Below are 25,366 nucleotides of genomic sequence, written 5' to 3' on the forward strand. Positions count from 1 at the left end.
AGTTCAGCGCAGTGATGTTGTAATACGTGACAACTTTGCTTATCAAATTGTCTTTTAAAACGAGGGTGCTTAATCCATTATCACTATCTTGGTGAAAATATTATTTACATTAATTCGATTATGAGCAGAGAGAGCAGAGCTATTGAGACCCCAAAGAGTGGAGGAATAGGGATCGAGTAACTATCCGGATAGAGGGGGCACCTCAACTCATACTTACCTGATAGGGGAGGCACCATGATAATTTCGGTGGTCCTCCCAGGGCGAGGCATATCCATGGCACTACAGGTGGGGTGACCCCTGCGATTTCCCCAAATGCGGGAAACTCGACTGTATAATTAGTGGTACCTGGGAACTGCTTTCGCGCTATCCCCCATTTTTAAAGAAAAAAGAGGGGGCTTTGTTCTAGCAACTGAGGAAGCTGGACCGATTTCCTGTGATGAATATAATTTCAGGATTGTTGAAAGATAACTGGTAAGCATTTTAATAATTAAAATGAACCTGCAAGTTCTCTCCCTGCCAGCCAGCAAAACTTTGAATCTTATATATTGCCTTGTCTTTCTCAACTACGTTCTTTCCTTCTCTGTTCTGTATATCCCAATTTCTCTCAATGTATTGCTTTATCTCTGTCTCTCTTTCTGTCCCCTCTTCTACCTATCTCTCTGTATTACACTCAGCCCTCCATTGTATCTCACCCACTTCCTTATCTCTCTCCCTGTTCATCTCTCACGCTTGTTCTCCACATTTCCACCTCTACCATTACCATCTCATTCTCCCTTGCCTCTCTGTAATCCCCATTTCTAATATTTGTAACTTTTCATCGCCTCTCCTATTCCAATTTGGCTCTTTCTCCTCTGTTTCGCAACATTCTGCTCTCTCCATTGTCTTGCATCGCCTCCCTTTTTCTCCTACATTGCGCGGGCTCCACATTCGGGGTGGAGGGTGGCTGGGGGAGGGAGATGTGACATCAGCACGCACAATAACGGCTCAAGCGCCAGCCAGACAGACAGGAATCCAGCCAGGAATCCACTTAGAATACAGTTTTAGATGTTAGTATGATTTAAATAACTAACTAAATGCACAGATCCAACTACATGTCTACCAACATATGAATACATATTTCCATTATTTTTATTTTATTTTCATTTGTGTGAGAAAATGGCAGGACCCCATAGCCTAGACAGAGGTTTCTGTCGGCTAATAGGTTGAGTAATATCTGGTTTCTCTTCAAAGCGAACACATCTTTTGCCTGTTACTAAAGATCTCCGTGGAGAGGCAGGTACCCTGGCTGTCGGGCCAGTGGTTTCCTCGCAAATTTCGAGTGGATATGGAGAACTGCCGAGCTGTCGCGACGATCCAGGATGATCAAGCCACGTCGACTGCTGCTGAGGTGGAAGCTGCTGCGACGCCGCAGCTCAGGCGTCCGTCTCGACTTGGAGGCGGCAAGCTGCGGAGGACGTCTGGAGGCAGCCACCAGGAAGGGTGAATGTGCCGGCGTAGAGGGAGGTGGCTTCCGCCGGGCTCGACAGGAGTACTGCAGAAATTGAGGACTCTGCTGGCCAGCGGGCACAGAACTATCAGGACAAGACTGCTAAGGTTAATGTAGAACCTGCGTGGCCCGAACAGCGCCAGGAAGGTGCAGGGCGTTGGCGCGGTGGGCCGGGAGCAAGTGTCACACCGGATCGTACCAGGCAACACAACTGCATCCGGGTTGCCTTTAAAGAGGACATGCCAAAAGTGGTGACTATGGACCGCTCGATTTTTGTGCAAACTGTGGTTTAGGGATGCTGCAATTTGAGCCCATGGACCTATTTTGTTTGATAGCTCTGCCAGACGGCAGGGCCTTTGATGTCAGCTGTAAGACCAGCAATCTACTTCAACGCTTTCTGACACGTTTTGAGGAGAGAGCAGGTGAGAGGCCTTTGTCTTTGCTCAAGCTGCATTTGCTGTCAGAATTGGACACGAAAATAGTGACGGTCTGTCTGTACAATGATTCGCTGCCAGATCATGATGTGGGGGTGTGGCTGCGACAGCATTGCCATCTGTTGTCAAACTGCAAACGTGTCTGGGACTCACTGGGCATCTGGACTGGTGCTAGACAGTGGCAGGTGAGGTTAAGGGCTGCTGACGGTGCCCTGAAACACATCCTGAACGCCCTCAACATTGGTGGTAGTAAAGGCTTCGTTGTCTACGAAGGCCAACCCAAACTCTGCAGCAGGTGCGGTGGACGAAGTCATCTAGCAGCGGCATGTGAAGCAAGAGTGTGCTACCACTGCAAATCGCTGGACCATGCAGTGGATGAGTGCCGAGCCCCAGCACAATGCAACCTCTGTGGCAGCAAGAACCATTTATACCGGAACTGCCCTGAATCGTATGCAAATATGGTCCAGGCACATAAAAACCAGGCTACTGATGGAGGAAGCAGAGAGATGGTTGAACCTTTGCAGTACACTCTACGTAATCTGGCAACTGATGACGTTGATGGAGCGACAGTCATCCAGAGAACGCCACTATTGGAGCAGGAGGAGAGAGAGGAGCTGGTAGCGCTGTCTGTGGATGGGTGAGCATCCAATGGCGGAGCCAGGATTTTTAGGTAAGGTGACAACCCCTCCAGCAATGAGAAATGTTAGGAGTTGTTAGTAGGTAAGGACTTGTCCCTTGCTTTTTATTCGACGCGTGTGTGGCGATGGCGCAGCCATCGATCGAGGGTCGAATTCGAACCGTGTGTGATCGGCATCGCGCTCGCTGAAGGTGAATGCCTTCAGGGAAGTCGTGTACTGTAGACGCAACTGCGCACAATTCTTTGAGTAACTTATAACTGCTTTTCCGTTACTTATTGCCTATTATGGACTCAGACTATTGTCCTATCATCTCATAGAGTCCCTGGCACGTAATGATATGCTACGCAGTGGGGGTCGCAAAATGCCGATTTATTACTACTATAATAGCCCAGGATTCTTTGTAACGCGCGTGACTTCACTGCACATGCCGCACCCCCCCCCCCGTCATTAATAATAAAATAATCATGAGCGGGTGGATTTTTACACTCACGCAGAACAAGGTCGAGTGGAAATATTTTTTTCGCAAAGTCGCTTCAAATATGACGGGTTTTTTTCTTCAAGAAAGTGACGGTCAAAAATAAATCTACGCAGCAGTGCTACATTCATACGTGACGTCATTACTATAGTAGAAAGACATTTTTAACGCAAATTTGCTTTAAATTTGACGTTTCTTTATTGAAAGTTACTCAAATAAATAACTCTACGCAGACGTTTCTTTGCAGAAAGTAACAGTAAAAAATAAATCTACGCAGCACAGTGCTACATCCGCACGTGAAGTCACTGCAAAAGAGCCCCCCCTCCCCTCATTAATAATCATGAGCAGGTGGATTTTTACACTCCTGCAGGTCGAGCGGAAACACATTTTTTCACGCAAATTCGCTTTCAATTTGACATTTATTTATTGAAATGTAAATCAAATAAATAATGCTACTCAGCAACAAAGTGTATTTGGTGTCTTTATTTATTTCTTCAGCTCTTGAAACAAAAGGTAAGTCTTATTTTTGCTTCTAAATTATTATAAAATATATACATGTCTCCGTGATTTTCCAGACATTTTATCGAATTCAAATAGATTATAACCCCAGCGAGCGAAAGAAGAAAATAAAGTATCAGAGCAGTGATTTAGAACTAATTGAAGGTGAGTTAAATGCAGTGCTACAGTCACATGAAGTGAGATGTTTTATGACATAGTTTTGTGCAATAATCACTGCCATTAACAATACAAGAGATTAACTCAAATAATCGTATCCTGAGGTTTCATTTTTTTAAGTTAAGAAAATGTTATTTACGTGCAACAACTCCTAAAAAAAATACAATCACACAAGAAAACGTAAATGTACATCTTTAATATTACAGCTTCGGTCCTACGATGGGCAAGGCTAATTGAAGGTCAGTTAAATACAGTGCTACAGTGACATGAAGTGAGGTGTTTTATGACATAGTTTGTGCAAGCATCACTGCCATTAATACAGTACTTCAGTGAAATTCAGAGAAGTGTTTGATGACATCGTTTTGTGCAAGATTCACTGCCATTAATACAGTGCTACAGTGAAATGCAGTGTTTGATGATATTCTTTCGTGCGAGCTTCACTGCTATTACATTTACACGATACAATTATACTCTGCTAAAAAAATTCGTAAAATATTACAGTTTTCGTCCTAGGACAGGCAAAAGGCTAGTTACACCCCAATGATCCGATCAAAATGAGGGATTTCGATAGTATAATTCGGCGGGGGGGGGGCACGTGCCACCCCCGCCCCTCCCACACTGGCTCTGCCAGTGGGAGCATCTACGAGTCGGCAGGAAGACTGCTCCAAGGACAATGGGATGGAGGAGGAAGTCTCTGAGCCAATTGTGGCTGACTGGGCAGAGGAGTTTGAGGCGACAGGGGACGATGGAACGCAGCAGAATAATGTTGACAAGAGGGTAATTGGAGAGGACAGGCTGGAAGAAGGAAAAGAGGAAGAGGAGAGCACCGGAAGTCGCATCATGGTAAGCTTCCAGCACCGGAAGTCACACCATGGTAAGCTTCCTTGAAAGGTCCCCAATTGTCTGACTTTTCAACAGAAAACTTGGCTAAACATACGACAAAGAGCTAACAGCCAAAATTAGCCAAGGGATGGGGCCTTTCCCGAAATTCGTGAGTGCTGAATGTTTTTTGGACTTGGTCGATACGAGCTGCTATTCATTGCTCGAGCACCTTTCTGCTTAACCGGACTAAACACCCTTCGCCATGGCGCTCTCTATTGCATCGGTCAACGTGCGGGGAATCTGGGGTGCGGCTAAACGTGAAGCAACGGTTCATTATTTGCAGACTCTAAAAAGGGACGTTTATTTTCTGCAGGAATGTCACCTGCCTTACTCCCTCGACCAGGCAATACTGACTGAATCCTGGAATGACCAATGTTTTTGGTCTGGGAGCAACGTTCACAGATGCTCTGGGGTTGCTATCTTCATAGGAAGCCAAAGTGTGGAGGTACAGGAGGTCCAGGAAGTTGTTCTAGCCCGAGTGCATTATGTGAATGCAACATAGAAGGGAACTGCAGTACGTCTGATTAATGTATATGCTCCTACGCAGTGTTCTGAGGGAGTGGAGCTGTGGGGAAATAAAACTGCCTTGCTGGTCACGCAGAGACATGTTGTTCTGGGGGGAGATTTTAATTGCCAACTTAGCTTATCAGATGTACTGCCTGCCGCTGGGAGTCTGAGGATAGATCCTTCTTCTATAGAGCTCAGTGCTTCAGTCAAATTTTTTTTATTTTACCGATACCTTTCAGTTATTGAACCAGAACTTCCTGGTTTTACTTGGGTCAGTAGCTCTAGATCTCAGCATTCAAGAATTGATTTTTTTTGTTTCTGCTTAAGTTATAGCGGAGAATGTGGAAACTGTGCCAGTGTCTTTCTCGGATGACAAATTAATTATGGCGAGGCTTCAAATCCCGGGTGGAGTAATCTTAGGGAAAGGGATTTGGAAAATGAACACGAGTGTCCTGGAAGATGAGAAGCTGGCGGGGGCCTTCATTCAACATTATGAAGAATGGAGGAGCCTACAGTGTTGTTTAGTACCATGGCTAAATGGTGGGAGATTGTTAAGAGCCGGACTAGGGGGTTTCTATCAGGCACACAGCAAAAGGATGAGTGTTAGGAATGAGATGATGGGCTTAAATGACAGGCTGGAGAAGGCATACCGTTTGCTTGAATTGGGTTTTCCGATGGGACGAAATAAGGCATCTAAAAGACAATATTCCTCGTCACTTGAAAAACAGGCTGCACAGTTCGTTTGTAGGGCACGTTTCTTTTTGAAAAAGTAAGGGAAACCCAACAGTATAATCCATGAGCTCATTAGCCCTAGCCTTGGTAGGCAGACACAGACAGCAGGTATTTTTGAGGTTGCACGAGAATATTATGCAGACCGCTATAGCCATAAGATATCGGAGGTGGACGTCCAGAATTATTTTCTTGGGGAAGTTAATCAGCAGGTCAAGGCTCCGGATGGCAAAATTAGCAAATACAAATGGAGGAATTGAATGAGGCTGTGAGAGAGTTGCGGCTGCAAATGACTCCTGGGAGTGACAGGATACCAGCTGAATTTTACATCAAGTTCTGGGACACTATTAAACAGGACTTATTGCAATTATACAGGGAAAATTTGGCGGATGGACCAGTGCCAGGAGTCCATGAGGGGATGGGTTATATCCCTTATAAGGGGAATGGGGCCCGCAGTGACATTGGGAACTGGCGCCCAATTACCCTGTTGAATACAGATTACAAGATCTTGGCCAAAAAAACATTGCTGCACGATTAGGAAGAGTGGTAGCTGAAGTAACACAAGCAGACCAGACATGTGCGGTCCCAGGCAGACAGACAACCTCATTTTATTAAGGGAAATCTTAGAGTCCACGATAGATGGGGGAGGGCCACTGGGGCTCCTTAGTTTAGATCAAGAGAAAGTGTTTGCCCACATATCACGACTACTTGTTTTTGGTGTTGACTCGTATTGAGGACAATTGGTTGGTTGGGTACAAAAGTTATATCTTAATGTTTCAAGTAGACTTTTGATAAATTAAGTTCTGTCTGAAGCTGTTCCAGTTAGATCAGGTGTGAGGGCAAGAGTGCCCCATGTCACCAGTCTTGTTTGTTGTTTGCAGGGAGCCTTTTGCCCAGGCTTTCAGAACCAGTCAAAGGATTGGAGGGGTGTCCATCCTGGGAAGTATAGAGCAGGTAAAAGTAATTATATGGATTACATCGTGGTGTTCTGTAGGGATGTCTCCTCGATTTGGGGGGTTTTGGAGTTAGCAAGACTTTTTAAACTTAGCCTGGGGATCTAGGATTAATCCGAGTAAGAGTGAGATTATGATTTTTGGAGATTCTAAGCTCTTCGAAGGTTGCCCGACAGAGCTGAGAGTGCAGGTGGAAGGGATTAGGATATTGGGGGTCACCTTTCATCTAAAGGATTCTGGGAAAAGGAACTGGAGGGAAAAGATAAAGGTTGTGAAGGGCAGGCTGGTCAGATGGATGACTGGAAGCCTCACTATGGAAGGGAATATTTGGGTTTTAAAAGCAGAAATCTTCCCTGTGCTCAGGTACACAAACGTTGCGTTATATTGAGATGCTGTTTTTCAGGTTCATCGGGGATGGGATAGACTGGGTGCAGAGGGAGACCATGTGTATCAATATTGAATGAGTCACTGTAGCGCGTGGCACTGGGAGATTGGTAGACAATGGGATTGGGTTAGCAGCCCATTATTCCAGTTGGACCTGTGGGCTAAGCACAGAGCCTCTGGGGGATTCAGAGGGGTGCTGGGCTGAGGCTGCTGTGCTCAGGAGTGGACCACGTCGAGCATCGCGGGCCGGATCTCATCTCGCCGGCCGAACCCGCCTGCACACCTGCCCGAGTACCTGCGGGGGCCCCTGGCCATTGGTCCAGAGGCTGCCTCACCAGTTCCTGAAGGGGGCATGGAGGCCGACCACGGTGGAGGCGAGATAAGGCAACTGAGCTGGGTTGGCTGCCACCGAGGTGGCAAAAGGCAGTGGTGCGACCACCTGGAGAACGGAGGTCGGTGGAGGAGGGAGAGGGGGTGCAGGAGGCAACCCCAGCTGGGAGGAAGCGGGCTGCGGAGGATGACTGGTAGCAGCGTGCATGGGGAATGAAGGTACCAGCATGGAGGGAGGTGGACCCGGCCAACCTGAGTGAGGAGGCAGCGGAACCGGCGGCCTCAGCTGGCCAGAAGACACAAGACGCCCGGAATGAGACTGTTGTGGTAAATGCTGGACCAGTAGGGGCAGGGCGGCCCCAGGAGCGCGCAGGGCGGTGGCGTGGTGGAACCAGGGAAAACTTCACTCCGGTCCGCCAGAAGGCACAATTGTGTCCGGGTTGTGTTCAAGTAAGACGTGCCGGAGTACGTCACAATTGACCGAGCGAATTTTGTGCAGACTGTAGTGATCGTGTTGTTACAGGTGGAGCCTGTGGACCTGTACTGTCTGATAGCCTTACCGGGCGGCCGGGCGGCCGGGCGTTCGATATCAGCTTTCGGTCAAGTAACCTACTGCAGAGCTTCATAACTAGATTTGAGGATAAAGCAGGGGAAAGGCCACTGTCACTGCTCAAGTTACAACTTTTGTCTGAACTAGATACAAAGATGGTAACTTTTTTTGTACAGTGAGGCCTCACCAGACCACGACGTGGAGGTGTGGCTGAGTCAGCACTGCCTGCTGCTATCGGGGTGCAAGCAGGTCCAGGACTTGCTAGGTATCTGGACAGGCGCCAGACAATGGCGGGTAAGGGTGAGGACAGCGGAAGGGGCCCTGCTGCATATTCCGAGCGCCTTGAATGTCGGTGGCAGTAGGGGCTATGTGGGGCTATGTGGTGTACGTGGGGCAGCCCAAAGAGGACACCTGGCTGCAGCGTGTGAGGCAAGGATGTGCTTCCACTGTAAGGCACAGGACCATGTGGTGGAAGAATGCAGTGCCCCGGCATGATGCAACCTCTGTGGGAGTGGAGATCACTTATATTAGAAACTGCCCGGAGTCATATGCAAATATGGTCAGGGCGCATAAGAGTAGGGGGTGGAGAGTGGGAGGCGACCGAGTCCGGGTCGGGGCGGGCACCGATCAGCCGGACGACAGAGGACAGGAGTGGGTAGATGGCCGGGCAGAGGAAACCACTGCAGGACAAGAGGGAGGAGGGGGAAATGTCATCAGAGGTGGAAGAAACACACACGAGCTGGCAGGAGGAAGGCCCAGAAGACAAATAAAACGAGGAGGCGGAGACAGCTCCCGGGCCAACTATGGCCGACTGGGCGGAGGAGGTGGAGGCGGGAGAGGATGGGGAGGAATGGTGGGAGAAGGGCGACAGGGGTGAGGCATTGGAAAGGGCAATGAAAAGGAAGCAGAGGGCACCGAGACACCCAATGAGATCAGCCCCCTCACGTGGACCTGAATCGCCAGACTCGTCGTCTGATACGGTGACATCAGAGGACAAAGTGATAACGGAAAAGATGGGTCAGGGGAGAGAGATACCCCCAAAGCCCAGGAGTGCGGAACAGCTGCTCGGCTTGGATAAAAACTATTACTAATTACTGGAGGAAGTATTGGAGCCGGATTAGACACCACCGCGCGCGGAACTCTCTGGCATCGGTTAATGTGAGGGGGTTCTAGGGCACAGCCAGGCGAGGAGCAATAGTACAGTATTTGCAGACCATGAAGAGGGATATAGCTTTCCTGCAGGCGTGCTACTTGCCACTCCCTCGGCCGAGCGGAGTTGATTGAGACCTGGGACGGACATTGCTATTGGTCAGGGAGCAATGCAAATAGCAATGGTGGCGTAGTCATTCTCCTGGGCGGCAGAAGAGCAGAGATACTGGAGTCCTGGACTGACTCCACAATGTGGACGTCTCCTACAACGGCACAGAGTTCCATCTGATCAACGTATACACCCCCACGCGGTACACAAAGCGGGTGGAGCTGTGGGACAACGTGGCGACCCTACTGGTGATGCGGAGGCACGTCATAATGGGGGGGGGGGGGGATTTAATTGCCCGCTCTGCCTGGCATATTTGCAGCCGGCATCCAGGGGCTGGAGACTTGACCCTTCAACCAGGAAACTAAAACGGGCTGATTAAGGATTTCGAACTGACCGATACCTTTCGGCTGATGCACCCAACGCGGCCTGGGTTCACTTGGACTAGTGGTTCTGGAGTATTGCAATCATGATTAGATTTCCTTTTTGTTTCCGCCAAAGTTAGGACGGAAAGTGCAGGGATAGAGCCTTTTTCATTTTCGGACCGTAAGTTGGTGGTCGCGGAGTTCCGAATTTCGGGTGGCCTGCGACTGGGGTAGGGGATCTGGAGAATGAATACAGGTCTCTTAGCGGATGGAAATGTGACTGGGGATTTCATCAGGAGATATGAAGAATGGAGGAGCCTGCAGGGCTGCTTTGGTACAATGGCAGAGTGGTGGGGAATGGTAAAGGGCCGGATCAGGGACTTGTTCAAGGCTCACAGCAGGAGAAGGAGTGTGATGAATGAGTTACGGGAATGGAACGTCCGGTTGGAGAGGGCGCATAAACTGCTGGAATTGGGATTCCCTGTTTTGAGTGAGATAAGACAACTGAAGGGGAAAATATCCTTAACACTAGAGAAACGTGCCACACAACTCGGTTTTAGGGTGCTGGTCAGGACAGTGGAGGAGGGAGAAAAATGTACAAGGTTTTTCTTTAAGAAATGTAGAAAGGTAGATAAGATGATCCGGGACAACTACGGAAGGAATAGTGGAGGCAGCGTAGGACTACTACAGGTAGCTGTATGGGAGATGTCAGAGGTGGGGGCATGGGAATCCTTACTGGGGGAGATAAATCAGGTGTTCAAAGATCCGGAGGGAATGGACAGGCAAATTCAGAAGGGAAAGTTAGATGAGGCGGTGAAGGGACTACATAGACAAGACACAAGGGCAGGACGGGATTCCAGCCGAATTCTACATCACATCTTGGGGCACAGTAAAGCACGACATGCTGCAGATATACAGAGAGATCCTGGAGGACGGCCCAATGACGGAATCCATGAGGGAGGGGGTGATTACCCTGATATATAAAGGGAAGGGGGAGCGCAGCGACCTGGGGAGCTGGCGCCCGATCACTTTGCTGAATTCAGACAATAAGATATTGGCTAAGACCATCGCACGTCTAGGGAAAGTGGTAGGGGAGGTGGTCGGGCCCGACCAGACATGTGCAGTCCCGGGCAGACGAATCTCGGACAATCTGGTCTTGTTGCGGGAGGTCATATAAACCACAATGGAGAGAGGTAGACCCCGAGGACTCCTGAGCCTGGATCTAGAGAAGGCCTTTGACCGCGTCTCACACGACTTTTTGTTTTCAGTGCTGGAGCTAATGGGAGTAGGGGGGCAATTGGTACAGTTGTCTTACCCAGGCCGCCATGAGCTCACAGCCAGACTGTTTTATTAACGGAGTCCTCTCGGGGACGCTACCAGTCGAGTCGGGGGTGAGGCAGGGGTGTCCAATGTCCGCAGTTTTGTTCATAATGGGTATGGAACCCTTTGCCCAGGCGCTTAGGAATAGCCAGAGGGTTAGGGGAGTGCATATCCCGGGAAGTGGGGAACAAGGAAAATGGCCATGTATATGGACGACATCGTGGTCATCTGCAGAGACGTCTCCTTGGTATGGGAGGTTATGGCGCTCGAGAACCATTTCTACTTGGCCTCGGGATCTAAGGTGAACATATCAAAGAGTGGAATGATGACCTTTAGTGATCCCAGGTTATTCGAGGGCTGCCCACCGGGGATAAAAGTACTGGAGGAGGGAAACTGGGTCCTGGGAGTGACTTTTTCCAGGAGGACTCGGCGGAGCGAAATTGGAAAGAGAGGGTAAGGGCAGTGAAGGGCAGGCTGGCCAGATGGGCGAACAGGTGCCTCAAGGTAGAGGGGAGGATTCTGGTCTTTGTCTTGAAAAGTGGAGGTTATGCCAGTACTTAATTAACTGGCATAAGTATACCCACCGGACGCGTGGATGGCGAAAAAGCTAAAGTCGATATTAAGTTCATCTGGGGAGGCAGGATGGATCGAGTAAGGAGGGTTGTAATGTGCAAAAGCATCGCGAACGGTGGGAGGGGCGCCCCAAATGTCGCGCGTGCACTCACCACGGTTTGTGTGTAACATGTTACGCCAGTTTTTTTCCAAAGGGCCCCAGGGGGAAGGCCTCGTGTTATTTGCAGTACAGGTTGACGTGGCTCCTGTGGAGGCTAGGGATGGCCTAATTGTCGCAAGGCACGCCCCTTGCCTGGCCGCAGAGATGGTTAAACGAGGTAGTTGACAACTATATTACGAAATATGGGCTGGCCCGGTTGCGGGAGGCATGGAGGCCACGAGAAGTACTTGCCGAGGTGGACGAGGGGGAGACCTGTGTGGAGGTGCCAGGTGCACGGGGGGCCATGCACCGCCAAATTTGGAAAAATGTATCATCGGAGGCCCAAAGGAGGGGGCAATTAGACCTGTCCTGGCGGTCTGGGACAGGTTAGAATGCAGATGCTTCACGTTTTCCCGTCACATGGCCCGCACCCCCAAGTGCCCGAGGTGCTGTGGCTCTAACGAGAATTTGGTGCACGCACTTGTGCAGGTGTGGTAGCTGAGCCGGCCACTACTCTCTTGCTTCTATTCGGTAAAGGCAACAATGCCGAATGGTATTTGGGGAATATTTAGGAAGAAGGCGGGAGGGGCCTGGGCCCAGACGTGGGCCATAGTAGGGGTTATAAAGGAGATCCTTTAGAAGACGCATGGGTGGGAGATGAAGGGCACCCATACACCACCCCTTGGAGGTGTGCCACCTAGCAAGGAGACTAATCGAGAGAGTGGTGGAGGTGGATCGAGTAAGAATGGGTAGCAAAGCCGCGCACGAGAAATGGCGGTGGCCTCTACCCCTGTGTGGAACTGGATGAGGGGAACCAATCCTGAGAAAACCCTCTGCCACTGTGAATGGACAAATGAGTGTTTCTGTCTCTTTTCTGCGAACATATATTTTTTTGCGTCAAAATGTTGTGGTGACAATTTTCTTCTCCTTTTTTTGTAACCGGCACGCTTGGTGTGCGGGGGTGTGGTAAGGTTGATTTTTTGGTGCCGCGTTAAGGTCCCTTTTGTGGGTTGTGGGCATGGCTCCTTTTTTGCTGTTTTGGGCAATGGACTGTTCAAAGTTGAGAAATTAAGAAACTTTTAAATAGCCTCGTCGTCGAGATCGTTTCTTGCCAGTTGAGCCTGCCTGCGTACCTGTCCGAGCGAGTTTCTGCGAGGGCCCCTGGCCATCGGGCCAGAGGCTGCCTCACCAATTCCAGGGGGCATGGAGACCAACCGCGCTGTCGGGGTGAGCCAAGGCGACCGGGCCGGGTCGACTGCTGCCAAGGCTATCAAATTAGCAGTTTCCTGTCCGACAACAATATATTACGTAGAAAACAATCAGGGTTCCGATAAAAATACAGCACCGCAACTGCTGCATTGGACTCTAAATCACATTTACAGTAGCCTTGATAGAAAGCAATACTGCGCCAGTCTATTTCTTGACTTGTCCAAAGCTTTTGATACAGTGGACCACAACACCCTGCTAAGTAAACGAAGTTACCTCCGTTTCTCCAAACACGCAGAAGAATGATTAAAAAAAATAGTTTCTTCTCACACCCAAACTGTCTTCAGAGATGGTTGGAGGTCAAACAGTGTTAAGATAACACAAGAAGTTCCACAGGGTTCAATCATCGGCCCCCTCTTGTTCTCTCCATGTTCATGAATTAGGTACTGATCTGAATCATTCAAGGGTAAATCGATTTGCAGATGGTACTATACTGATTACTGCTGGACGCTCTCTAGATGACGCGATTGCGAGGCTCCAGGGTGATTTCGACAAACTACAATGACAGCTAGATGTTCTTAAACTAGTCCTGAATACTTCCAAAACCAAGGTGCTCTTTTTCCTCATTTATATTCAAAAACTAATGATGAAAGTCAATATCTATAAGTATCTTAGGGTCATCCTTGATTCAAAATTGAATTTCAAGAACACATTTATTATATTGGTAAATAGACAAAAAAATGGTATTCTGTATCGACACAAACACTGTTTTCCACCTATGTTCCGTTTGTAATGGATAAAAGCTACCATAATGCCTCTACTTGATTACTGTGACATCGTATATAAATTGGCACCCAGTACTGTTCTGAAGAAGCTTGACTCAATATATCACTCGGCCTTAAGATTTGCATGGAACTGCCCATATAGAACCCACCACTGTAATCTCTACATTGGGTAAAACTTAACATCTCTTAATGATCGACGGCTTATGCATCAGATTTGATTTATTTACGATGTACTTACAAAAAAATCTGCAGATTACCTGCTGGATCTTCTCATTGTTTCGGAAAACAAATATGAGCTAAGATGTTCACTCATTTACTAGCTTGGCATTCCTTATTGCCGTACAAATACTGGAGGAAGGGCCTTTGCTAGATACCCCCAGGGTCTGGAATGCTATCGCAAATAAACTCCAGCTTGGATCACTACCTACAAAACCATCACTCAAAACTGCTCTAGAGGAATCATACAACCCTAGCTGCCACTGCTATCCAGTGGCCTGAAATCAAATATATATCTATAGATGACAAGTGCGAGAAATTAGCATGTATTTTTATTATAGTGTGCTGCTACTACTATTGTTACTCCTGCTATTATGGATTGACTCATGCAGCTAGCGATTGATGCGAGGTTTAGTAATGTTACGTATGTCGCTATTGTTGACTTTCAATCACATTTCTTATGATCACTGTTACATTGTTTTATAGCATTATTTTAGTAATTTCTAGAAAGGTTTAGTGTAGCCCGATTTTTTATGAATATAGAGTTTGACTTAATTTTTTTTATCTATATTGTATTGAATGGGATCTTTTGTACAGTTTAGTACGCAGCATAAACAAATGGTGCTTTTTCTGGATGATTTTATAGTTTTGGTAGGGGATGTCTCAATTTGTGTACAGTAAATGATAAATGTATCTTGTAATTTTATTGTTTGTTGCGGTTGCACCCGAATCAAGAGCCGAATGGCTCACAGGGTTTTTCCAAATAAATGAAACTGAAATGAGGCAGAAAAGGCTGCGATGCGACGACCTGGAGGGGGAGGAGGGCGATGAGGCGCAGGCGGTGACCCCAACTGGGATGACGCGAAGCTGCAGAGGATGCATGGTGGCAATGAGCAAGGGGAATGGAGGTACCAGCATGGAGGGAGTTGGTCTCTGCCAGCCCGAGCGAGGTTTTTGAGGAAATGGCCAGCAAGAGCAAGACGCCCAAAACGAGACCTGACGGTCCCAGGAACACACAGGGTGATGGCGATGTGGCACGGGGGTGAATTTCATGCTGGTCCATGCCAGGAGACACAATTGCATCCAGGTGGCCCTCGAAGAGGACGTGCCAGAGGAAGTAACCATCGACCGCCCGAGTTGTGCGGACAGTGGTGGTAGGGATGCTACAGGTTGAGCCTACAGACCTGTTCTGTTTGATTGTCCTACCAGGTGGCAGGGCTTTCAACGTTAGCTTTGGGACAAGTAACCTATTGCAGCGTTTTATGACTCGATTTGAGGAGAAAGCAGGCAAGAGGCCCCTGTCGCTGCTCAAACTACAACTTCTCTCCGAACTGTATACGAAAACGGTTATGGTGTTCTTGTATAATGAGGTCTTACCAGACACACGATGTGGAGGTGTGGCTGAGACAGTACTGCTTGCTGCTGTTGGGTTGTAAGCGGGTCCAAGACTCTCTAGGTATATGGACAGGTGCCAGACGTTGGCGAGTGAGGTTAAGAATGGCAGAAGGGGCCCTACAGAACATCGCGACCACCCCGAATATTGGCGGCAGTAGGGGGCTACGTAGTATACGCAGGGCAGCCCAAACTCTACAGGAGATGTGGAGGAAGAGGCCATCTGGCCGCAGCGTGTGAGGCACGGATGTGCTACCGCTGTAAAGCGCAGGACCATTTTGTGGAAGAATGTAGTGCCCCGGCACAGTGTAATCTTTGTGGGAGTGGGAAACATTTATATAGGAATTGCCCGAAATCATATGCGAATATGGTCTGGGTGCACAAGAGTCGGGCGACTGAGGGTGGAGAGAGAGAGAGAGATGACCGAGGCCGAGTTGGAACAAGCACAGACAACGGATGTCAGAAGTGGAGGGATGGCTGGGCAGGGAACGCCACTGCTGGACGACAGGGAGGAAGGGGAAATGTCGTCAGAGGATGGGGAAACATCCAGGGGCCAGTGGGAGGAAAGCTCCAAAGACAACGAGATGATGGAGAAGGCCAACTGTGGCCGACTGGGTGGAGGAGGAGGCAAGAGAGGATGGGGAGGAGCAGCAGAGGAAGGGCGATGGGAGAGGGACATTTGAGAGGGCAACAAAAAGAAAATGGAGGGCATCGAGTGCCCCAACGAGATCTACCCCCTTACGTGGACCTAAGCTGTCAGACTCTTCGAAGGACACGATGACGTCAGAAGAAGAAGTAGTAGCAACAAAGGTGGGCCAAGGGAGGGGGACACCCCCAAATCCTCGGAGTGCAGAACAACTTCTGGACCTGGTAAACAATAACTGTTACCAACTGCTGGAGGAAGTGTCAGAGCCAGATTAGACACTTTTTAGTATGTAATTATCCGTGGCATCGGTAAATGTGAGGGGAATCCGGGGCAGGGCCAAGAGAGGAGCAATAATGCAGTATTTTCAAACCTTGAAAAGGGATATATACTTCTTGCAGGTGTGCCACCTACCATACTCCCTCGGTCGGGCAAAGTTGATCGAGTCCTGGGAAGGACACTGCTTCTGGTTGGGAAGCAATGCAAATAAGAACACTGGAGTAGTCATCCTCCTAGGCAGTAGAAACGCAGGAGGGGTACAGGAGGACCCAATAAGTGGTCCCTGGCCACTATGTGGACGTCTCGTACGAAGGTACAGCATTTAAACTGATCAACGTATACGCCCACACGTGGTACACAGAGCGAGTGGAACTGTGGGACAACATGGCGGCCCTACTGGTTACGCGGAGGCACGTCATCTGGGGGGGATTTTAACTGCCCACTCTGCCCATCAGACAGGCTGCTGGCATCCGGGAGTCGGAGAATAGACCCCTCCTCTAGGAAGCTATGCGTCTGGTTAGGGATTTTGAATTAATCGACACTTTCCAGTTGATGCACCCAACGCGGCCGGGTTTTACTTGGACAGGTTGTTTGGGAACGTCGCACTCAAGAATATACTTCCTTTTTGTCTCCACTAAAGTTAAGACGGAGCGAGGGGACACTGAGCCTTTTTCTTTTTCAGACCATAAGCTGATGGCCGCGGTATTCCGAATTCCGGGTGGCCTGAAGAGGGGGATCTGGTGGATGAACACAAGACTCTTAGCGGATGAAAAGGTGACAAGGGACTTCATCAGGCAATATGAGGAATGGAATAGCCTGCAGTGCTGCTTCGGCACTATAGCAGAGTGGTGGGGAATGGTGAATAACCGGATCAGGGGCTTTTTTCAGGCTCACAAAAGGAAAAAGCGTGAGGAATGCATTGCGGGAATTGAATGACCGGTTGGAAAGAGCGCATAAGTTGCTAGAATTGGGTTTCCCAGTGATGAGCGAGATAAGGCAGCTGAAGGATAAAATCTCCTTGATGCTAGAAAAACGTGCTGCGCAGCTCGTTTTAAGGGCACGGGTTAGGGCAGTGGGAGGGGGAAAGCTGCACAAAGTTCCCTTTTTAAAAAAATGTTGAAAGGCAGAAAACACAATCCAGGAGCTGGTAAGCCCAAGTCTGGGCAGACTAACACATACAGAGGGAATAGTAGCGGCAGCACGGGATTACTATAAGAAACTATACGGGAGTAAGACGTCAGAGGCGGAAGCACGGGACTCCTTACGCCCAATCACCCTGCTAAACTCAGACTACAAGACCCTAGCTAAGACCATCGCGGCACGTTTGAGGAAAGTGGTAGGGGAGGTGATCAGACCCATTTAGACATGTGCAGTCGCAGACAGGCGATTTTCGGACGAGCTTGTCCTTTTGTGGGAGGTCCTGGAATCCACAATGGAGGGGGGTGGACCCCTGGGATTCCGGAACTTCGACCAAGAGAAGGTCTTCGATCGCATCTCACACGATTTCTTGTGTTCAGTACTGATACGATTGGGGGTATGGGAGCAATTGGTAGGCTGGGTCCGACAACTGTACCATAAGCTCAGACGCAGACTGTTGATAAACGGGTTCCTTTTGGAGGCGATACCAGTTGGATCAGGAGTTCGACAGGGGTGCCCTGTCAACGGTTTTATTCATATCTACTCTTAAAAATCTAACATCAGTGCGTACTGACTTGGTGGTACCTGCTATGATTACAGCAGTGCATACTGTGGTGGTACCTGCTTTGATTACAGCAGTGCATACCGACTGTGGTGGCACCTGCTTATCACTACAATAGTACATGCTGACTCTATAGCAGTATTTATCGCCTGTATAGCGCGATGTACTCACCTGACAGAGTGGCGTGGTGAGGCGTAGTCCCATGCACAGCCTCCGTCCTCGCCTAGATTGTCCAGCCGGCCGAGGTGGCACCTTGGCAAGTTGGGGCTGGGCTGCTACTCCTGACCCCCCCCTCCCCAGCCACCATGTCCCCGGCCACTCTGCAGTAATATCTACGGCCTATAGTGGTAGCATCTAGCGACTGTATATATATTAGTAACTGCATGCATCGGGGTGGGGTGGATATCACACGGTGAAAAATTTACGTCAGCGTTGAGTATATTTTTATAGCATTTTTAACGTCAAATAAAATGTCCCACTAACTCCCACTGAAGGCGTGCGACTTGGCTGTTCCCCCGACCAAAGGCGCTTAAGTTGGTACGGTCATGCACGCGTCATAAATAAATAAAATAGAAGCACACAAAAATCGCACTAAATCGCTATTTTAACGAATTTAAAGTTTACGGATGTGAAAAAGGAATAGCGCTTGCTGACCACGGGGGTTACAGCGTGGTACCTCGCTATTTTTTTGCATAAACCCCACCGTTGGAGAGCCAAGCGCGCGATCACACACAAACCCCGCCACAATTTTTTACTTATATATAGATAGATGTGTATGGAGCCCTTTGCCCAGGCAGTTAGAAATAACCAGAAGATTAGGGGAGTGCATATCCTGGACTACAGGGAACAAGCGAAAGTGGCCATGTACATGGACGATGTTGTGTTCTTCTGTAGGGACAAGTCCTCGGTATGGGAGGTTCTAGAGCTTGAGAACTGTTTCTTTTTGGCCTCGGAATCCAAGATGAATATAAAAAAGTGAGATGATGATCTTTGGCGACTCCAGGCTATTCGAGGGCCACCCACCAGGGATAAAAGTACAGGCAGAAGGGATGAAGATCCTAGGGGGGTCACCTTCTACCGGGAGGAATCAGCAAAGAGAAATTGGAAAGGATGAAGGTGGTGAAAGGCAGGCTGGCCAGATGAATGAACAGGTGCCTTACAATGGAAGGAAGGATCCTGGTTCTGAAAGTGAAAATTCTTCCAGCAGTCGGTTATCTGGCCTACGTATTCCCGCCGAGCACACAGATAGCGAAAAAAATAGAGGCAATGTTCTTCAGGTTCGTCTGGGGAGGAGGGATGGGCCGGGTGAAAAGGGAGACGATGTACAAAAGCGTTGCGAATGGTGGGAGGGGGCGCCCCAAGTGTCATGTGTACCTTCACGATTTTTTTTTATACGTTACGCTTGTATTTTCCAATGGACCCCATGTGAAGGCCTCATTGTTTACAGTACAGGCTGGCATGGCTCCTGCGGAGACTAGGAATTACCTCATTGCCATGCGGCACGCCCCTTGCTTGGACACAGGGATGGTTAAGTGCCGTGGTCAACAATTATTTTACGGAATATGAGCCGGCCCGGATACGGGAGTTGTGCCCAAGAGGAGTCCTTGCCGAGGTGAACAAGAGGGAGGCCTGTGCAGAGGTGCCAGGTGCACGGAGTGTCATGCACCGACAAATTTGGAAAAACGTGACATCCGAGGCCCTAACGAAAAGGCAACAGGACTTATCCTGGCTGGCCGCCTGGGACAGGTTAGAATGGTGGAGGTTCATGTATTCCTGCCATATGGCCTGTACCCCCAAATGCCCGAGAGGCTGCAATTTTGAGGAGAGCACAGCTCACGCCCTTGTGCAGTGTTCCTTTGCACAGGAAGTATGAGAGCTGTCAGCCTCTACTGACTCGTTTTTATTCGGTTAAGGCTACAATGCCAAATATTATTTGGGGAGTTTTCAGACAAAAAGCAGGGGGAGAGGGCTTGGGATCAGATGTTGGCCGTCGCAAGGGCTGTAAAAGAGGCCCTGTGGAAGGCGCATGGACGGGTGATTAAGGGCGCCTATATGACACCCCCTCGAGGTATGCCACCTAACCAGGAGACTGATTGATAGGGTGGTGGGAGGTGGAAAGTAAAAATAGGCAGCAAAGCCGCGAATGAGAAATGGATGTGGCCTCTATCCCCGTGTGGCATGAGATGAAGTGAACAAAGCTTCGGAAAGCCCTCCACCACTGAGAATGGACGAATGAGTGTTTTTCTTCGGCGACCGCGAACTTTTACTCCAAAATGTTATGATTAAGATGGCAGTATTCCGCCTTTTTCGTAATCGGTGCACTTGATGTGTGGGGGTGTGGTAAGGGCTCCTGATCTCACGGTAAGATCCTTTGTGCGGGTTGTGGTCATGTTTTTTTTTATGGCTGACCGGGGCAGAGGACTGTCCATTCTAGATTTGAAGTATTCGTGACTGCAAGGATCCATACTCTTGGTTCTTTCGATGAAGTCACGTAACTAAAGAAAATAAAAATAAATTAAATCACAACGTTTCGGGCACAACACAAGCGTCCGTCATCAGGCAGGGACAACCACAGCAAAAAACAATTCCTGAAGAAGGCAAAGAGAGCTGATTGTAACAAGGGATTATATAGCTGAGGAAGGGGGGGGGGAGGAGCCAATAATCCCTTGGTAAATCTCCTTGTCGCTGGAAAAACGGGCTGCGCAGCTCATTTTTAGGGCATGGGATAGGGCAGGGGAGGAGGGGGAAAATGCACGCGCTTTTTTAAAAAGTGCAGGAAAACTGAAAGCAATCCATGAGCTGGTCAGCCCTAGCCTGGGCATCCTGCCGCAGACAGAAGGCATTATTGAGGCTGCACGGGAATACTATGCGGAACTGTATGGAAGTAAGACATCAGAGGCAGAAGCCCGAGATTTATTCCTTGAGGAGGTTACGCAGAAGATCCAGGCACCTGACGAGATGAATAAGCAAATTCAAATGAAGGAGCTGGACGAGGCAGTGAGAGGTCTACGTCTGCACAAGGCGCCAGGGCAGGATGGAATACCGACCGAATTATTTGTCAAATTCTGGGGCACCATCAATCGTGACTTATTGCATTTGGGAATATAAATCTTGGCGGAGGGTCCAGCGCCAGAGCCCATGAGGGGAGGGGATGTCTCAATAAGGGAAAGGGGGCCTGCAGTGACCTTGGGAGCTGGCGACCGATTACCCTGCTAAATACGGACTATAAGATCCTGGCCAAATCCATTGCAGCACGACTAGTGAAAGTGGTAGATGAAGTAATACAAACAGAGGGGTACTATAATCCACGATAGACGGTGGAGGGTCACTGGGGCTCATTAGTTTAGGCCAGGAGAAGGCTTTCGCATGATTCTTTGTTTTCGGTGTTCGCACGCATGGGGATAGGAGAGCATGTAGGTGGGTGGGTGAAAAAGCTATATAGCAATCTCTCTAGCAGGCTTTTTATAAACGGGATCCTTTCTGAAGCAGTTGCAGTTAGATCGGGCGTGAGACAGGGGTGCCCCATGTCGCCTGTCTTATTCGTCATGTGCATGGAACCGTTTGCCCAGGCGGTCAGAGCCAATCAGAGAATGAGGGGTGCACATCCCGGGGATGTAGAAAACAGGCAAAAATAGCAATGTATATGGATGATGTTGTCGTGTTCTGCAGGGATGTCTCCTCGGTTTGGGAGGTACTGGAACTTGCAAGACTTTTAATTTAGCCTCGGGATCCAGGATTAATCTGGACAAGTGTGAGATTTTTGGAGACCCTAGGCTTTTAATGTCGGCCAACACAACTGCGAGTGAAGGAAGAAGGGATTAAGATCCTGGAGGTCACTTTCTATCGACAGGAATCTGCAAAAAAGAACTGGAAGGGAAAAAGGCAGTGAAGGGCAGGCTGGCCAGATGGACGACCAGAAGCCTCACCATGGATAGGAGGATATTGGTGTTGAAGGTAAATATGCTTCCTACGCTCAACTACCTGGCACACATCTTCCCGCCAGGCGCAAAAATGTTGCATTGTATGGAGACATTGTTTTCTGAGTTCATTTGGGGAAGCGGGATGAACCGGGTTGTTGTATATGTAGTGGAGTATGAAGGTGTGTTGTGGAAACTGCGCGATTGCATGATCACACGGACAGTGTGGGTTTATCTGGGGTCAGCCTATGGAGAAGGCGTAAACAGTGTGGGTCATCTTAGGACAGCCAGGTGCAAAGGCTGAAATGATGAGGTAACGGTTGGGCCAATTAAGACAGAGGATCAGCAACGGCGGTGATTGGCTGTGGCTGTTGTCAAGGGCGAGGAGGCGTCGGGATGTCTGGAGAAGGACAGGTGTTTGAGGACGCGAAGCATGCGGAGGCACGCGGGCCAATTAATTAGAGATAATGAGAATGGGGATAAATTGGGGGAGACACAGAGAGACAGAGGTTGGTTGGAGTTGGGAGCTGGACGATGAAGACGCAGAGTTAGGAACGGAGTAGAAGCAGAGTCTAGAAACAGAGTTTGGAAAGAGAGTAGAAACAGAGTTCGGAACAGATTTGGAGACAGAGTGAGAAACGGAATTGGAATAGCATTAGCGGAGCTGAAGCAAGACGAAGTAGTTAGCAGTGGAGTGAGCGTAGCGTTAGCGGAGCTGAAGCGAGACGAAGTAGTTAGCAGTGGAGTGAGCGTAGCGTTAGCGGAGCTGAAGCAAGACGAAGTAGTTAGCAGTGGAGAGAGCGTAGCGTTAGCGGAGCTGAAGCGAGACGAAGTAGTTAGCAGTGGAGAGAGCGTAGGTATAGTGGGGCGAAGACGCTGTGTGCGAGTTGCTGAACGGAGACTCGCTGTGTGCGAAGAGGCTGTGTGCGGAGGAGCTGAGGAGAATAGTTAACAGTGAAGAGAGCGTAGCGATAGCGGAGCGAAGACGCTGTGTGCGACTTGCTGAACGGAGACTCGCTGTGTGCGAAGACGCTGTGTGCGGAGAAGTGAAGTGATAGTGGGGAGACAAAGGTGTTGAGCGAGACGGGCGGAGCACGGCGAGCGAGCCGTGGTGACCAGGATACTGTGGAGTGTGGAGGACATGTTGAATGATGTAAATAAAGCGGTGTTTGAAGAAAGACAGAAGTTGTCCACGTAAAGTCAAACACTACATATATAGGCCTTTTTCCAAAATAGATATTAATAATGATTTTGCCCATATTTTTTATAATGATCGATAAAAATAAATAAATAAAACACTCTCAAACCCGCTACCTCCCACAAGTGCCAAGCATCTGGAGGTCGTAAAAGGCCATTAAATAATAAACTCCGGGGCAAAGGGAGGTTAACGACGATCTGAAAAATCTCCAGATTGCCAGAGGACCGCATGCTATGACCTGCTTGTCGCTTTGGACAGTTCACAAACAAATATCCAGAATCACAGGCACGGACACAGAGTACAGGGCAAACGGACGTTATAACTGCTTTTTTTGTACAGAAAAAGTTGAAGCTTGGCTATAAGAATAAGTCGACATGATAGACTGCAGTCTATATTAGTGGCTTTATTGTTACTTATTTTATTTCACCCTTATTCAACTCATATTGTTTCTTATTGTATATTTCTATCTAACGTCACCAAGAGAACCAAGGAATGTGAATTCTGGCAGTCAAGAAAGTGAAGGCTTGGTTATATCTCCAGCCTCGGGATATCAAAATATAACTCGAGAATAAAACACCGATCCCTGGTGACACAAACTTATAACAAAGATTGGCAAACCCTTGAAATACCGGAGATAACATCTAATGACATTACAAATCTTGGTTAAACATAAACCAAATAATAATCACAAGATATTAGACCTAGGGTAACTCAAAAGAGATACAAGAAAATAGGTCAAACACACAAAACCAGATAATATGTATTCCATGAGGCTCCCCGGCCGCCTTTGTCTTCCAACAATTTGACACAAACACATGGTAGCCATAAATACGTATGAAAGGTGCGTCCCCTCCCTTAGCAGACACCACGAAGAGAGGGGTTGGGAGTGCAAACAAACATCAATTTGATGTAAAGCAGCCCGCCCGAGGTCACCAAGGGAAGAGGGGGGGGCGGCGCGGGGGGAGAACATGACAGAGTAAGCATCTATTTTTTTCTCGCAAGAGACGCGCAGATGGGAGACATTTTCAGATATGAACAGCAACACGACACACAAATTTTAAGCTCGGGAAGGGACAACTCGGCGAGCGACAGAAGAGGGCGGCGAGCGGCAAGCTCCGGGGAGAGACTCTGCAATCAACCAGGGATGGGGAGACTTGCCAAGTAGCGATGTGCCACCGAACATGAATTTAGAGCTGACAGAAGAAGTATCGCTCAAAGGCATTCTATCCTGAGTGCCAGCTCCCATCAGCAGCTACAGCCGAGCAATAGAATAATGAGCACCAACTGACTTGTTGCGTCATCACAGTGACACGGGTGACGTCACCCCCGTTCGTCAAAATCCCTTCCGGCTAAGCCCTGCTGAGAAGGAGCAAATCATATCGGCTGTTAATGACATGCTGTCCGCCGACATCATTTCCCCTTCCACCAGTCCGTGGGGGGCCCCCATTGTGCTCGTTAAAAAGCACGATGGGTCTGGGGTTTGCGTGGATTTTCGTCGCCTTAATAAGATTTCTGTGGCCGACGCATATCCACTCCCTAGAATGGACGAATCATTGGACGCCTTAGCAGGGGCACAATATTTTTCCACGTTAGACCTGCTATCGGGATTTTGGCAACTCCCCCTTGACGAGGAGTCAAAACCCAAGACCTATTTTCGATCATCCATGGGCCTATTTCAGTTCAATCGGTTGCCTATGGGACTCCACTCAGCTCCCGTGACATTCCAACAGTTAATGAATTGGTTTTGGCCGGTCTCCAATGGGATACCTGTTTAATTTACCTGGACGATGTCATTGTGTTCAGCAGGACGTTCGAGGAGCACCTTGTCTCCAGGCAGTATTCCTGAAAATGCGGTCCGCTAAATTAAAGTTTAAGCCGCAGAAGTGCCACCTCCTCTGGGATTCTGTGCAGTATTTGGGGCACATAGCGAGTCGTTCAGGTATCTCTACTGATCCCGCTAAGACACTGTGTCAGCTCCTGGCCCACGCCCACTTCGGTCAGTGAGGTTCGTAGCTTCATAGGGTTTGCCTCCTACTATCGGCGGTTCGTCGCACACTTGGCCACTATAGCCAAGCCCCTCCACGCTCTGATGGCAAAAGGTGTGAAATTTTGCTGGGGTCCTGAGGAGGAGGCTGCCTTCCACTCCCTTCGTGATGCTCTAGTGGGTGCTTCACCCCTATGTTATCCTGATATCACCGCGCCTTTTCTGCTCGACACGGATGCCAGTAACACTGGCATTGGCGGAGTGCTCTCGCAGGTCGTTGGGGGAGTCGAACACATCGTCGCCTACAGTAACAGGGTTTTATCACCAGCAGAACAGCAGTATTGCATCATCC

At 48.9% G+C, this 25,366-nt stretch overlaps 1 non-coding gene and 1 pseudogene across 1 annotated transcript; both read left to right on the forward strand.

Moving 5' to 3' along the window:
• Positions 1-209: 209 nt before the first annotated feature.
• Positions 210-373, forward strand: LOC116946357 (U1 spliceosomal RNA). The gene has a single exon (XR_004403524.2). It is a non-coding gene; the product is annotated as a U1 spliceosomal RNA (small nuclear RNA).
• Positions 374-1,219: 846 nt separating this feature from the next.
• Positions 1,220-1,273, forward strand: LOC116946368 (U5 spliceosomal RNA; annotated as a pseudogene).
• Positions 1,274-25,366: the final 24,093 nt, after the last annotated feature.

The sequence above is a fragment of the Petromyzon marinus genome, chromosome 26 (genome assembly GCF_048934315.1).
Source record: "Petromyzon marinus isolate PM22_M1 ecotype Great Lakes invasive population chromosome 26, UKy_Petmar_22M1.pri1.0, whole genome shotgun sequence".
Lineage (NCBI taxonomy): Eukaryota > Metazoa > Chordata > Hyperoartia > Petromyzontiformes > Petromyzontidae > Petromyzon > Petromyzon marinus.